Genomic DNA, 17,441 nt, shown 5'->3' on the forward strand with positions numbered 1-17,441 from the left:
ATGTCCTGATCATGTCTGTTGTGGGTGGAGAAAATCAACATGCGCGCTATGGCCCACACGCGCACCCGGCCTAGTCAGCATGTTAGCATCGACTGTGCAACAAAAGCATGCGGAAGTGGCGAAGTCGATATCCACGTTAATGAACACAGGGTCATTACTCGTTTGTGGTTGTAAACATTGCATTAATTCTGAGGGAGAGATTCTGCAAGTGACTTTCAGTACAAGGGGAGTCGTGATTGGATCAGACCCACCCCCCAGTACATTTTTAACTATCCCTAATTTGGTTATATTTCAACAATGAGAGGATAGCACCTGAGTGCAACCTCATCAGATGATTATTTTTTCTTTTTCTTAAAAAGTAAGGACTTCTGCTAGACCAGCAGCCCCTACTACTGCCCAGAACAGTTACCTGACCAGACTGAAGAGCAGCCTGCATGACCTGATGAACCAGCACCCAGAGGGAGTACCCCTGTCCCGTATGAGTCAGGCCTGTTCTCTCCTCCTGCACCCGGAGGTACTTAAGCCCTACCCCTCCACCAGGTACCTCTTGGCCTCCCTCCCCGATGTGGTGAGGCTTCAGGGGATCGGGGTACAGACACTGGTGCTCCCAGCACTAAACCATTGTGGAGGTGGGACCGATGCTGGTCGTGTTGGTTGTCGCTAGCCTTCTCGACCTATGCCAAGCAGGGACCAGGCCGTCCGCAAAGAGACTGATTTCAAGATTCCAATCAAAGCCAAGACAATGGTAGAACCTCAAATGTACACAGCCCATAACGATATCAGGGAAAAGCATTAGGGAAGTCTACATACAAGACAATGGCGTGTCTTACAAGACGGGATACACACAATCAACACATTCTTACCATGAAAGCACACACCTGTGAATTACAGATTGATGATTTTTTACATTTTTAGACTGTGGCAATACAATTCATTCAATTATTTTATATTTATGATACAGCATGGCAAACAAGATTTCACTTTAAAGTGTACATGTTTGAACATAGATACTTTGTACCCAATTTTATTCATAATTGACAGATTATAGACAAGTAAACCTAGAACAGTACATAAACCAATCATTGTTGTACAGCGTCAATTTGATTCTATTTTTCTTAGGTAATTACTTTATTTTTGATAGAGTGATAACTAATTATTATATGGTAAAGTATGTAGCTTTTCTAAACATTTAAATAAAACATTCTGAAAAACATGGACCGTGCTTTTTTTTTGCCTCAAACTGAACAGGCAAGGTCTATTCTATCATGTTAAGGTCACATCCATTCAACAGCACTGTACAATAACACACCCACTACCTCTAACACTCTAGTCATCTTACAGGCTGTGTGGGAAAGTAACATACAGTACAATAAAGTCAAAATAAACCAAAAACTTTGAATGACACAGGGGCAACGTTGTTACATTTAATGCCGGTTTGCCTGAGGCTGATGCCGTGCAGGTGTTGGTACGCATGCATACACACACTCATTCACATGTAAATAGTGCCATACATGCACTCAAACGTATTCAGTTGTCCTTGATGTCTTGTTTTATGGGGGGGGGGGGGGTCTCTGATGATTGAGGGGCAGCTCTCGGAAACTGTGGGGGGGATCTTGGAGGGCTGGTGGCTGATAGGTTCCTGGGTTGGGTCCCTGTTTTTGACCATGTAAAAAGTGCTCACGGTGCTATACGGCAGTCTCCATACCGATTCACCTTTAGCTCCTCTCCCTCTAGTCTACTCTTTTTTAACTCCACCACAGGGCAAGCTGTAGCAGTTACCCAAGATGGCTATTTAACTCTGTCAACATCATTTGTCAAAGGGCAAGGAACACCGTCACTACCTTGCTCTCCAACCAAGGGGCATTAATTAAGGAGCAAACTGAACTGAAGATAACATTCTGCAACTCTTGGAAGACGGTGGAAGTTGATAGAAATGTGTCTTTATTGTTCAAACCAGCACATTTCGGCTCATATACACTGTCCTTCAAGAGTTGTTGAATTTCCTCTTCACTTCAACATCCTATTAGTTATAAAAAATCCCTTGATAATTAAAGTCGTTCACACAGCATGTTGAGATGAGCAAAGTTTAATTCCATTATTCACCCTGCTGCCCTAGCATTTTCATTAGCTAGCATTTGGTGTTAAGACTAAAGAAGACCCTTAGTTTCATCATATTATTCACTCATTGGTAGACAATCTTGGCCTATGTGCTTAATAAACTCAGGTTGGGTTTTGATACAGATGCGTGATACATACGGCCCTGGTCTCAGTGTTTGGTGCCTCGGCTGTGACAGAGCATGGTGAAGGGTTTGGGTTTGTGGATCAGGTTGAAGAATACCCTCCGTGTCCGGGGGAGAAGTGTGGGGGGGCCAGGATAAACACAGGCTGGCCAGCTACTCCCCCAGACACACCCACGGGCCTTCAGAGGAGAGGGAGCCAGTCAAATCAGGGTTGGGGTCCTTTTCAATTCAGTCAATTTAGGAAGTAAACTGAAATTCAAAAAAATACTCAATGCTACTCAGAGAAAAAAAATTATATAATTTCAGTTTACTTCTTGAAATGACCCCAACCCTGGAGGGAGCAAGGCAAAATGCTGTAGAGATTAGGAACTAGGTAAAGAAATGAGATGCCCACACAGAATACTGCTGCTCCCTGGTGCTTTTCATTCCTGCAATATGATTACAAACAATATTCCGACTGACCCCAACCCTGGAGGGAGCAAGGCAAAATGCTGTAGAGATTAGGAACTAGGTAAAGAAATGAGATGCCCACACAGAATACTGCTGCTCCCTGGTGCTTTTCATTCCTGCAATATGATTACAAACAATATTCCGACTTCACAGAAGTCTTCCTCAGGTGGAACTAGGATGTGTGTTCCTCAGGTGGAACTAGGATGTGTGTTCCTCAGGTGGAACTAGGATGTGTGTTCCTCAGGTGGAACTAGGATGTGTGTTCCTCAGGTGGAACTAGGATGTGTGTTCCTCAGGTGGAACTAGGATGTGTGTTCCTCAGGTGGAACTAGGATGTGTGTTCCTCAGGTGGAACTAGGATGTGTGTTCCTCAGGTGGAACTAGGATGTGTGTTCCTCAGGTGGAACTAGGATGTGTGTTCCTCAGGTGGAACTAGGATGTGTGTTCCTCAGGTGGAACTAACCACAATAAACACTCAAAGATCACAGACAAACAGTTTCAACACACAAGCACATACCTTGATGCAAACACATACAGTGCATTTGGAAAGTTATTCAGACCCCTTGACTTTCTCACGTTAGTCTTATTCTAATATTGATAAATGTGTTTTTTCCCCCCTCATCAACCTACACACAATACCACAAAGTGACAAAGAAAGAACAGGTTGTTAGAAAATTCTGCAAAAAAAACTGAAATATTAAATTTGCATAAGTATTCAGACCCTTACTCAGTACATTGTTGAAGCACCTTTGGTAGTGATTACAGTTTAATCTTGGTTTCCTCAGACCAGAAAATCAGCCAAGCGGGCTGTCATGTGCCTTTTTACTGAGGAGTGGCTTCCGTCTGGCCCCTCTACCATAAAGGCCTGATCAGTGGAGTTCTGCAAAGATGGTTGTCATTCTGGAAGGTTCTCCCATCTCCAGAGAGGAACTCTGGAGCTCTGTCAGAGTGACCATCAGGTTCTTGGTCACCTCCCTGACCAAGGCCCTTCTTCCTTGATTGCTCAATTTAGCCGGTCGGCCAGCTCTAGGAAGTGTCTTGGTGGATTCAAACTTCTTCCATTTAAGAATGGCGGCGGCCACGGTGTTCTTGGGGACCTTCAATGCTGCAGACATTTTTTGGTACCCTTCCCCAGATCTGTGCCTCGACACAATCCTGTCTCGGAGCTCTACAGACAATTCCTTCAACCTCATGACTTGGTTTTTGCTCTGACATGCACTGTCAACTGTGGGACCTTATATAGACAGGTGTGTGCCTTTCCAAATCATGTCCAATCAATTGAATTTACCACAGGTGGACTCCATTCAAGTTGTAGAAACATCTCAAGGATGATCATTGGAAACAGGATGCACCGGAGCTCAATTTCTAGTCTCATCGCAAAGGGTCTGAATACTTACGTAAATTACGTGTTTGATTTATAAGAAATTTGCAAACATTTCTAAATACGTGTTTCCGCATTGTCATTATGGGGTATTGTGTGTAGATTGAGGGGGAAGAAAACTATGTAATCCATTTTAGAATAAGGCTGTAACGTAACAAAATGTGAAAAAAGTCAAGCAGTCTGAATAAATCCACAATTCACTGTGTAATGCATTCAGAAAGTATTCAGACCCCTTTTCCACATTGTTACGTTACAGCTTTACTCTAAAATGTTTTAAATAAATAAATCCTCAGAAATCTACACAATAACCCATAATGACAAAGCAAAAACAGGTCTAGACATTTTTACTAATTTATTAAAAATAAGAAATACATTATTTAAATAAGTATTTAAACCCTTTTCTATAAGACTCGAAATTGAGCTCAGATGCATCCTGGTTTCCATTGATCATTCTTGAGAATAAGGCTGTAATGTAACAAAATGTGGAAAAAGTCAAGGGGTCTGAAAACTTTCCGAATGCACAGCACATACAGTTGAAGTCAGAAGTTTACATACACCTTATAGGCTGACCACAACTCGCGTTGCGTGTGCTGCAAATTAAATTTAGAAATCTATGTTATTCAATTATTGCACCCACACTGCTCGCGAGCGTCAACGAGCGTCTGCGTTGCCAAGGGCTAAAATAGAAGTCATTCCTATTTCTGACACAGATAGCGCAGCAGGTCCTGCATCTCCCATCTTCTAATTGGTTTATAGAAGCAGGTACCCACGTGCCATCTCCTCATTGATTATACCCACGTGGGTGATTGTAAGACGAACTGTTGCCGGTTGTCGTGGTAATACTAAGAAAGTTTAGATGCCAATCACCATATAAGTTAAACGATGAAAAGGCCTGGAAGGAGGAGAGATGACTAGAAACGATTTGGTTGACCGTTTTATGTGTGGATTAATTGTCGGAGTAGAGGACCTTGTTATTTTACCTGAAATGCACAACTCAATGTTTATATCCCAGGACAAATTAGCTAGCAACAGCAAGCTAGCTAAATAGGACAAATTAGCTAGCAAGTGCAAGCTAACTAGCTAAATTGCCATAAATGTTTAATGCTTTTCACCTGTTCCCAAATTAATGTAATTGGTTCAGAGTTTGTTTTGATATTTAAACCTGCGTGTCATTATCGCATTTGGTGTAGGGGGACAAAATAAATGTATGCACGATGGCGCAAGCGCGCAGCCGGTTTGGGTTCCGTGTTAACCAAAAAACATTTAAACTCAGTTTCACAATTCCTGACATTTAATCCTAGTAAAAATTCCCTGTTTTAGGTCAGTTAGGATCACCACTTTAATTTAAGAATGTGAAATGTCAATAATAGTAGAGTGAATGATTTATTAGGACAAATTGGAGGTCTACCATTTATTTTCCTGAGGTCTTGGCTGATTTCTTTTGATTTTCCCATGATGTTAAGCAAAGAGGCACTGAGTTTGAAGGTAGGCCTTGAAATACATCCACAAGTACACCTCCAATTGACTCAAATTATGTTAATTAGCCTATCAGATGCTTCTTAATTAAGCCATGACGTAATTTTCTGGAATTTTCCAAGCTGTTTAAAGGCACAGTCAACTTAGTGTATGTAAACTTCTGACCCACTGGAATTGTGATACAGTGAATTATAAGTGAAATAATCTGTCTGTAAACAATTGTTGGGAAAATGACTTGTGTCATGCAAAGTAGATGTCCTAACCGACTTGCCAAAACTATAGTTTGTTAACAAGAAATTTGTGGAGTAGTTGAAAAACCTAAGTGTATGTAAACTTCCGACTTCACTGTACTGTACATACAACAATATTCTCTATATGGACATATTGTTCTCTCCAAACAAAAAAGATCATTTGGGCCAATGAGAAGAGGGACTCACCCAGAGAAAAGGCCAGGAAGGAATCTTGCTTGCAGAACTGGCCCTTATCATCCAGAAAGTTAGCAGGGTTAAAAGGTATCTGGGTACTTCCGGTGGTCTTTTTCCCATCAGTCATGTTGACGAAGTTGGTACACTTTCACAGTAAGGTAGTAGGACACAGGTATCAAATAGCCTGAATTCAGCACTAACTACTGCAAGTAAGTAAAAGCCAACCCTACAATAATTATTTGTATAATACTATTGACTACTGTGGTTTGTGTTCGACTGTGTTTCTATGTGGTGCGCGTATTTGTGAGCTGTGAAAATAATTATTGTAGGACAGTAAACATCAATCAATATTTGTAATGTAAGGCATCAGCTTATGGGATTCCACATTATTTTTTAAACAAATAAATCAAACTTCATCTTGGACAGGTGGAAGCCACTGAGCTGGCGGCATGGACCACCCCTAGTGGAACGCCGTTACCGCCCCTCTGGACCTCATGGACTGTGGCATAGACGTAGGGAAGGGATGCCCTGTTGTCCATTGAGGGGGTGCAGTCGAACCCCAACACATGAAAAATCTAATGACATTGCTCTGGGATTTTTAAATAAACACAGATAGGCAATAGGACAGCAGGACTGAGTCTGAAATGGCTGCCTATTCCCTACATTAATATCAGCACTTTTAATCTCACACACGTACCTTGAATGTATGGGTGCTCCATCATGTTGATGAGTCCCCATCTGATGGTGGTGAAGGTGGTGTCAGTCCCGGCCAGGAAGAGATCAGCCACCGACAACAGCATGTTCTCCTCAAAGTACGCTGAGTCCGGACTCGAGTCCTGCTGCTCCACAGAGATCAAGAAATAGTGACTGATATGACATCGAATTTATGACAGACAATTGAGACTTGATCAAAACTGTAGTCTCTATGGTTTCCATGTTTGATAACAGCTAAATCAGCCAGGATTCAAAATGTACAAAAATACCTGTTCATTTTTAGTTTTTCTTATTTTTTATTCCAGACTGTAGCTTTAAGGATGACCTCGAGAGCCTTCTATTCACAGATTTACCACTTATAGGAAAAAACAAGCATTATATAAAAGATAGTGTTTGGAGAGACCTATTCGTCACTTAGTTACTCTTCATCTTCTATGGGTCACTTACTCTCTCCATCAGGTAAGAGTCTATGAAGTATCAGAGGTTGTCCCTGTCCAGGGTTTTCCAGTGCTGCCTGTCCACCTCCGATATGAAGCCTTTCAGCTCTGACACATTCCTTTGGATCCTCTGGTGAGGCCCCGGGAAATGTTTCATAAACGGGAACAGATTAAAGATCTAAAGAACTGTATCATGCCAAATATTTTGAAAGAAACTACCTGAAAATACATCCGTTAAATACGGTACACCGGATGCTAAAATCTTATTTTGAATCTCATTAGCTGTTAAAAGTTCCTGTTACTAATAATATGGTCATTTTTCACCTATTGTCTCTACACATTTTTAGAGTAGGAGTAAGGTACTCCCATAGTGATACATTACCAAAGTGGCCCATGTCATAAACCTTCATAACTCTAGAAGGGCAGACATTTTGGTCAAAGATCAATTCCAAACAAGTCAAATTGCAACCATTCAAATTATTTATTTATTTCTATGGGTACTCCGTACTCGTACCTGGCCGAGAGCAGATCCAGTCAGGAAGAGATTTTAATTGCGGATGTCCAGGAGGCTGTGGAAACTGTGTTTTTGTACTCATAGCAGTCTCCGAACACCACTAAGCAGATTATGTTGGACACGGCCTTCACGATCACGTGTTGTGGGTCGAATGGATTCTCTTCATGATAAACAACCACCACAGATCACAGTGAAAACTTTACAGTTGGTCAGCTTCCTTCATCACACAACAGTAGATATAATATTCCACTGACAAGATTCCAATAAGTCAATAGAAAATGTCTATGTGGCACAATCAGGATGACTTTGGGGCAGTCCTGCCAAACAAACTAATTACCGCCATCCTTCTGTAGCACCTGTATAAGGTAGTGGGCCTCCTCTGTGACCCGATGATCCAGAGATTTCTTGCCCAGACTGAAGGCCTTAAGAGTGAGAAAGGCACACTTCCTGTTGACGCCAACTTTCCCCTGTAGACATCAAAATCCCTGAGTGGCAAAATAAATCATATAGGGTCTGTCCAGCTGGCACACTATTCACTATGTAGTGCACAACTTTTGACCAGGGTCGATTGGGCTATGGTCAAAAGTAGTGCACTTGTGATACAGACTTTGTGACTTGTCAATGCTTTATATCCATCCTAGCACTTGAGTGCTAGAGACCCAATCAAAACCAGCTGTTCCAGCACTGCAATAATCTTTGATTAATGAAAAGGAAAATGTGTGCTTTTTAGTTACACCTGGTGACAAATATTGCAGAAATAATTCTGGTAGTATCTCAAATATGCTTTCTTTTAGCACAGCAAAAGTGGGGTATACTGTCTCTTCAGTGCATGTTTGATTGAATTCCAGCCTCATGAAATGCTGTCTCAGGCTGCGGTCCAAACACTTAAGACACACCCTATCCCCTCAGCCCTTAAATCAAGTGGACACTTCTGATGCCGCCTGACGAGTATACACTTAAATGGACCACCCTTGGCCGGAAATTCACTCCATCCCGCAATTATTGTTTTTTCAGCCACCGGTAGCTTGTGGCTGCTTTATATGCGCTAGTCAATTGACTGCATGTCTACTTATATTAAATATATAATTATTAATATACGCCTACTGTATGATAGCTAGCAAATTAATTAGCTAACTAACGTTAGCATGCCTAGCTGGAACTTCTGAAGGAACAAGTTTTAATTCTACAATTTCCAAAAGATAACCAAACAAAAACATATTTACTTTTTGCGAGTCGTGTTTGTGCCGTCATGTGCATTAGTAGCATAATTTCTAACTTATTTGCATTCATTTTTACTTACACTTGTAGGTTGACTTCTCCATTGATGTTGTTTTTAAGTTCTCACAGACTTTTCTTAGCGAATGTACAATTGTCGCAAATTGAATAATGGGGAGTTTCAGGCCCCGGAGTGAACATAAATTGTACATTCGCAAAGCTGACTAAAAACGAGGGCTGAGAGGCTTACGTTGCAAACTTCCCTTGCTTGGCTAATCATTTGGACCGCCCTCCAAGATGACAATGAGGATTCCTCCAAGGGCATAAGGCGAGGTTAAGTGGACGAGAGTGTCTTTTAAATGTTTGGACCACAGCCTCAGGTTACCACACTTCATGAGGAAGCCTGGGCTATGACTGTATTATCTCTCCTTCCTCCCTAAAGTGTGCACTTGCTCACTTCCCTTCACTCACTGATTTGAAAGGAAATGACTGGTAGCCCATGCCTCTACCAATCCAATGCTTTTCGATTTGTGTGAAGTAGTAAACAAGTGTACACTTCAAGATAAAAGGGGATAATATTGTGAAAGCAGAGGCTACAGGAAATGTAATGTGAATGACCAAATGGGTTGCGTCCCAAATGGCACCCTATTTGGGTTCTGGTCAAAAGTAGTGCACTATATAGGGAAAAGGGTGTCATTTAGGACACATTTGTGATCATGTCACTGACCTCCTCTGTAGATGATCCAGTTCAGAACAGGTATAGATGGCCTTCCCTGAAAACATGGCTCCATTCCGGACCAGAGTCACATTGGTGACGTGGAGCGTGTTCAGCACTATAGACAGCTTCCAGCTGTTAAAGGAATACGCCACTCAAACTTTTTTTTTTCATTAGTCCCAAAATGTTTTGCATGTCAGCAGTCGCATTTTCAAGGCATAGGATTTTTCCAGAAGCAAAATGTCAATTACATCATCATGATGTGGTAAGTGATACTTCGCTTCTTGAAAATCCTAAATCTTGAAAACGTGACTGTTAACATACAAAAACATTTAATAATCACTGTATTAAGTGGACTAATGAAAAACAATTCCAAAATATAGTTTGAGGTAATTTTCCCTTTTATAATAATTAAACTCTTTCGGGGCGGTTTTCCCACACACAAATTAAGCATAGTCCTGGACTAAAGACCACTTTCAATGGACATTATCCATTACGTTTGCCTTTTAGTCTAGGACTAGGCTTAATCTTGTGTCTGAGAAACAAGTCCTTCGTCTATAATAGTTAGGAAACTGCAGAAAGTCAAACTGACTTGACTTAAACCCTTTTAATAAGTAATGGATCATTTGGTGGGTCAGTGGCATAGCGTAGTTTCATGGCCCCACGCACGGTCCAACTTATTCCCACAAATATTTATCTTAAAATGAACATTTCAAATATATAACAAATAATTATTTTACTAACTGGATTTATGTCAACTCCATGAGACACCATAAAAGCCTTTTCATTTTTACAATGATTGTCCAACAAGTGTTTAAAGGGGCCTTGATTGGTTAATTTTAATTATTCAAATATGTAATACAAATCTCCAAACTTCTTTTGGATTAATAGCCCTATTAAATGCTCCAGAGATAATTTATTTAGCATTTTGTTGTTTTTCTAGATTTTGAACATAAAACATTTATAAAGCAAACAATATCCCTAAAGTCTAGCACAGAAAATACTTCAATGTTTTAAGCATATGTTGCAGAACAGTGATTACAATACTTATTCAGAATATTGACAAAACAAAAAACAATATTGAGTCCATCAATCGAGTTGACAACAGCTATTTGACCTAGATTGTGTATATGCGTCTAGTTCTGTCCTTGAGTTTCAGAAACTCTGTCCTTGAGTTTCTGTTTCATGTTGTGTGGACCACAGGAAGAGTAGCTGCTGCTTTTGCAACAGCTAATGGGGATCCTAATAAAACACCAAATACACATTTTTGCCTCTAAAGAAATATTTTTAAAATATGGAAAATTATTTAGTAAATTTGCTTTTCCTCAGTTGCTTTAAGACTCTAAAACCTAATTAAATGTACCAGAATATGAATTTTGGTTCAAATATATATCTTAATCTATCAGGCAGATGGAGCTGACAGTTTATGGTTGTGACCACGGGTGATTCTAATATTGTTAAAATCTATCGAAAGTAGAGAACTTCAGACTACAAGTGGTCTTGTTGCACTACATGTAATGAAGAAATTAATAAGGAGTCCTTATGGTAAATAGCTGCCCCTGCTTATTCCTAATTTAGGATTTTTGACAAATCTAACAGACCAAATCTCCATACACATCTTTAAGGAATCATAGTTGAGAGAAATATTCTTTAAAGTCAGAGGGCTATGGCAAGAAACTACATAAGATAATGGATATTAACTGAAAAATTTGTAGAATTTTAAACACTTTTTTGGATCCTTTGCTACGGACAAGGGCATTTCCAGGCAGAGCCGACATGGAAATTAATAACATTTAAAGTATTTAGAAAATACCAAAACCAAATATTTTCCCTTATAAAATCCCCCTAAATGTAAAAATTCTCAATACCATATAAATAAAGTTTCCCTGCCGGACAAGGATTGTCCGACTTTCAAGAATCTCTGGACAAATTTCCTACACATTTTGCCATACGGCTGAGAGAAAATGTTGCAATTTTAAAGCATATATAATTTAATTCTAAACATTTCTTCATGACTTATGACGTGTTCATATGCTATCTGGGGAGGCCAGACCTCCGTGGGCCATGCCAGTGTGGTGGGGGCTAATGTGGGTGTACTATTTCAAACATGACCAAGTGTGTATTATGTATTAAGTGTGTAAACGACCACCCCTCATCCCTGTCAAACATTCCCTAAAACACTTCTGCGAGCTGACCTTTCTAGTCGGTCAATAAATAGGCCATAGTGGCAAAATAATTACAATTTAGCTATTAAACACTGGAGTGATAGCTGTGCAGAAGAGGGGATGGGGTAGTTGGATGGGCTATTTACAGATGGGCTATGTACAGGTACAGTGATCTGTGAGCTGCTCTGACAGCTGGTGCTTAAAGTTAGTGAGGGAGAAAAGTCTCCAGGTTCAGTGATTTTTGCAATTCGTTCCAGTCATTGGCAGCAGAGAACTGGAAGGAAAGGCGAGCTAACGAGGAATTGGCTTTGGGGATGACCAGCGAAATATACTTGCTGGAGCACGTGCTACGGGTGGATGCTGCTATGGTGACCAGTGAGCTGAGATAAGGCGGGGCATTACCTAGCAAAGATTTATAGATTACCTGGAGCCAGTGGTTTGGCGACGAATATAAAGCGAGGGCCAGCCAACAACAGCATACAGGTCGCAATGGTGGGTAGTAATGGGGCTTTGGTGACAAAACGGATGGCTCTGTGATAGACTGCATCCAATTTGCTGAGTGTTGGAGGCTATTTTGTAAATGACATCGCCGAAGTCAAGGATCGGCAGGATAGTCAGTTTTACGAGGGTAGGTTTGGCAGCATGAGTGAAGGATGCTTTGTTGCGAAATAGGAAGCCAAATCTAGATTTAATTTTGGATTGGAGATGCTTAACTTCTCTAGGATATGTGGGACGCTAACGTCCCACTTGGCCAAAAGCCAATAAAAATGCAGAGTGCCAAATTCAAATATATTACTATAAAAACCAAACTTTCATGAAATCACACATGAAAGACACCAAATTAAAAGCTACACTTGTTGTGAATCCAGCCAACATGTCTGATTTCAAAAAGGATTTACGGCAAAAGCACACCAAACGATTATGTTAGGTCAGTACATAGCCACAGAAAAACACAGCCATTTTTCCAGCCAAAGAGAGGAGTAACAAAAAGCAGAAATAGTGATCAAATTAATCACTAACCTTTGATGATCTTCATCAGATGACACTCATAGGACTTCATGTTACACAATACATCTATGTTTTGTTCGGTAAAGTTCATATTTATATCCAAAAATCTGAGTTGAGGCGGGACGCTACTGTCTCACTTGGAAAAATGCCAGAGAAAATGCAGAGCGCCAAATTCAAATTAATTACTATAAAAATTACTATAAAATTCAAACTTTCATTAAATCACACATGAAAGATACCAAGTTAAAGCTACACTGGTTGTGAATCCAGCCAACATGTCATAATTCAAATAGGCTTTTCTGCGAAAGCAAACGATGCTATTATCTGAGTTGGCACATTTGTAAACAAAGAGAGATAAGCATATTTCAACCCTGCAGGCGCGACACAAAACGCAGAAATAAAAATATAATTCATGCCTTACCTTTGACGGGCTTCTGTTGTTGGCACTCCAATATGTCCCATAAACATCACAAATGGTCCTTTTGTTCGATTATTTCCGTCGATATATATCCAAAATGTCCATTTATTTGGCGCGTTTGATCCAGAAAAACACCGGTTCCAACTTGCTCAAACATGACTACAAAATATCTCAAAGGTTACCTGTAAACTTTGCCAAAAAATGTCAAACTACTTTTGCAATACAACTTTAGGTATTTTTTAACGTTAATAAATCGATAGAATTGAAGACGGGATGATCTGTGTTCAATACAGGATTAAAACCAACTATAGCTAGCTTTCTGGTCACGCGCTTCTATCTAACAGGACACCTCGAGTGACTCTCGTTCAAGATGGCCGTACTTCTTCATTACACAAAGAAATAACCTCAACCAATTTCTCAAGACTGTTGACATCCAGTGGAAGCGGTAGGAACTGCAAGCAGGTCCCTTAGAAATCTGGTTTCCCAATGAAACCTCATTGAAAAGAGTGACCTAAAAAAAAAAGATCTGAATGGTTTGTCCTCGGGGTTTCGCCTGCTAAATAAGTTCTGTTATACTCACAGACATGATTCAAACAGTTTTAGAAACTTCAGAGTGTTTTCTATCCAAATATACTAACAATATGCATATCTTATCTTCTGGGGATGAGTAGCTGGCAGTTGAATTTGGGTATGCTTTTCATCCAAACGTGGAAATGCTGCCCCCTATCCTAGAGAAGTTAATGAGAGTCTGGAAGGAGAGTTTACAGTAACCAGACACCTAGGTATTTGTAGTTGTCCACATATTCAAAGTCAGAACCGTCCAGAGTAGTGATAATGGGCTGGCGGGCAGGTGCGGGCAGCGATCGGTTGAAGAGCATGCATTTAGTTTTACTTGCATTTAAGAGCAGTTGAAGGCCACGGAAGGAGAGTTGTATGGCATTGAAGCTTGTCTGGAGGTTAGTTAACACAGTGTCCAAAGGGCCAGATGTATAGAGAATGGTGTCGTCTGTGTAGAGGTGGATCAGAGAATCACCAGCAGCAAGAGCGACATCATTGATGTATACAGAGAAAAGAGTCGGCCCGAGAATTGAACCCTGTGGCACCCCCATAGACTGCCAGAGGTCCGGACAACAGGCCCTTCGATCTGTAACTTCATTTGTTGACTTCTGTAACCGTAAAAGCCTTGGTTTCATGCATGTTAACATTAGAAGCCTCGTCCCTCAGTTTGTTTTATTCACTGCTTTAGCACACTCTGCAAACCCGGATGTCCTAGCCGTGTCTGAATCCTTGCTTAGGAAGGCCACCAAAAACCCTGAAATTTCCATCCCCAACTATAAAATGTTCCTACAAGATAGAACTGCCAAAGGGTGCGGTGTTGCAATCTACTGCAGAGATAGCCTGCAGAGTTCTGTCTTACTATCCAGGTCTGTGCCCAAACAATTTGAGCTTCTACTTTAAAAAAAATGCACCTTTCCAGAAACAAGTCTCTCACCGTTGCCGCTTGCTATAGACCACCTTCTGCCCCCAGCTGTGCCCTGGAGACCATATGTGAATTGATTGCCCCCCATCTATCTTCAGAGCTCGTGCTGTTAGGTGACCTAAACTGGGACAAGCTTAACACCCCGGCCATCCTACAATCTAAGCTTGATGCCCTCAATCTCACACAAACTATCAATGAACCCACCAGGTACAACCCCAAATCCGTAAACACGGGTACCCTCATAGATATCATCCTAACCAACCTGCCCTCCAAATACACCTCTGCTGTCTTTAACCAGAATCTCAGCGATCACTGCCTCATTGCCTGCGTCCGTAATGGGTCTGCGGTCAAACGACCACCCGTCATCACTGTCAAACGCTCCCTAAAACACTTCAGCGAGCAGGTCTTTTTAAATCGACCTGGCCCGTGTATCCTGGAAGCATATTGACCTCATTCCAGTCAGTAGAGAATGCCTGGTTATTCTTTAAAAAATGCTTTCCTCACCATCTTAAATAAGCATGCCCCATTCAAAAAAATGTAGAATCAGGAACAGATATAACCCTTGGTTCACTCCAGACCTGACTGCCTTTGACCAGAACAAAATCATCCTGTGGCGTACTGCACTAGCATCGAATAGCCCCCGCGATATGCAACTTTTCAGGGAAGTTAGGAACCAATATACACAGGCAGTTAGGAACGCAAAGGCTAGCTTTTTCAAACAGAAATCTGCATCCTGTAGCACAAAATCCAAAATGTTCTGGGACACTAAAGTCGATGGAGAATAAGAGCACCTCCTTCCAGCTGCCCACTGCACTGAGGCTAGGAAACATTGTCACCACCGATAAATCCACTATAATTGAGAATTTCAATAAGCAATTTTCTACGGCTGGCCATGCTTTCCACCTGACTACCCCCTACCAACAGCTCAGCACCCCCTGCAGCAACTTGCCCAAGCCCTCACCCCGCTTCTCCTTCACCCAAATCCAGACAGCTGATGTTCTGAAAGAGCTGCAAAATCTGGATCCCTACAAATCAGCTGGGCTAGACAATCTGGGCCCTCCCTTTCTAAAATTATCCACCAAAATTGTTGCAACCCCTATTACTAGCCTGTTCAACCGCTCGTATTTTCTGAGATACCCAAAGATTGGAAAGTTGCCGCGGTCATCCCCCTCTTCAAAGGGGGAGACACTCTAGACCCAAACTGTTATAGACCTAGATCCATCCTGCCTTTGTAAAATCTTCAAAAGCCAAGTTAACAAACAGATCACGACCATTTCAAATCCCACGTACCTTCTCCACTATGCTGGTTTCCGAGATGATCATGGGTGCACCAGCCATGCTCAAGGTCCTAAACGATATAAACACCATTGATAAAAGACAGTACTGTGCAGCCATCTTCATCAACCTGGCCAAGGCTTGACTCTGTCAATCACCGCATTCTTATCAGCAGACTCAAAAGCCTTGGTTTCTCAAATGACTGCCTCGCCTGGTTCACCAACTATTTCTCAGATAGAGTTCAGTGTGTCAAATCGGATGGGCCTGTTGTTCGGACCTCTGGCAGTCTATGGGGGTGCCACAGGGTTCAATTCTCAGGCCGACTCTTTTCTCTATCGCACCCGCCCGACTAGCATCACTACTCTGGACGGTTCTGACTTAGGCATTTGTAGTTGTCCACATATTCTAGGTGTCTGGTTAGACTGTAAACTCTCCTTCCAGACTCACAGTATCTCCAATCCAAAATTAAATCTAGAATCGGCTTCCTATTGCACAACAAAGCCTCCTTCACTCATGCGTATACTAGTGTAAATTGAACATTTGTGTTTTGCATATCCCATAGTGCATTCAAACTGACATTGGGTTTTCTGCATGTAGTCGAAGTATGCATTGCAGTACATAAGCACTATAGCAAGTTTAATTTTAGGCAGTATGGCGATGTTGTTTGGTGCTGCTGCCTAAATTACACGTGTTATAATAAAATACCCTAATTGCCCACACTGATCATAGAACTGTGTGATTTCAAGTTCCAAGTCTTGTGCCATGCAAGTTCAAAGTAATAGTTTAAGCTCTATAATGATTAAATAAGCCTACATGTCCCGATTCATTTTTATTACAATTTGTATCCACTATTACTTGACCCTCACCCACAAGAATGTGAGTGTTTACAGAGGAAATAAATAAAAGGTAGGCTAAATCAAACAATGGAACCCTTACAAACGTATGGAAGGGAACGCACCCTAAATTGGCAGTTAAATATAGGTGGTTATTAGGAGGCTAATAGGAGAAGTCCTAGCTGACTGTACAGACTACTTCTACTGCCTTCCTTTCAGTACAAGAGCTCTGGGCTGGGCAAAGGAGGGAGTGCCCAAGCTCAGTTCAGATGGTTTTTCCATCAGTGCAGAACAATAAACTACAAGAGCTTGTTTATACTGCTAGACTGGTGTGACAGCTCCTGCCATTGAACATTGAGAAAAACACATGCCAGGGGTGTATTCATTAGTGCACACCACAGGAAACTGTTGCAAAACGTTTGCAACAAAAACAAGAGTTCCTTACTGGAAAAGTTCAGCTGATCCCTCCGGCATTAAGGCCAGTTTGGTTCGGAGTAATACACCGCAGGGGCTTTTCTAGGAAAAGGTTCACTTTGGTGACACAACCACTACCATTATGTAATAACAGAAATCCGTGAACCAAAGTAAAGTTTACTATCAACGAACAATATGAATAATAATAGTACAGTGACTTTGCTATAAAAGTCGATAGAGTCCATGTCCTGCTGATTATAACTCATGCTCTAGTAGTAGAG

The 17,441-nt window shown here is 41.2% G+C and overlaps 1 pseudogene; it reads right to left on the reverse strand.

The window, feature by feature from the left end:
- Positions 1–304: 304 nt before the first annotated feature.
- LOC139540622 (cytochrome P450 2J5-like) lies at positions 305–15,976 on the reverse strand (annotated as a pseudogene).
- Between the last annotated feature and the right edge of the window lie 1,465 nt (positions 15,977–17,441).

Source organism: Salvelinus alpinus, chromosome 16, assembly GCF_045679555.1.
Source record: "Salvelinus alpinus chromosome 16, SLU_Salpinus.1, whole genome shotgun sequence".
NCBI classification, from domain to species: Eukaryota; Metazoa; Chordata; class Actinopteri; order Salmoniformes; family Salmonidae; genus Salvelinus; species Salvelinus alpinus.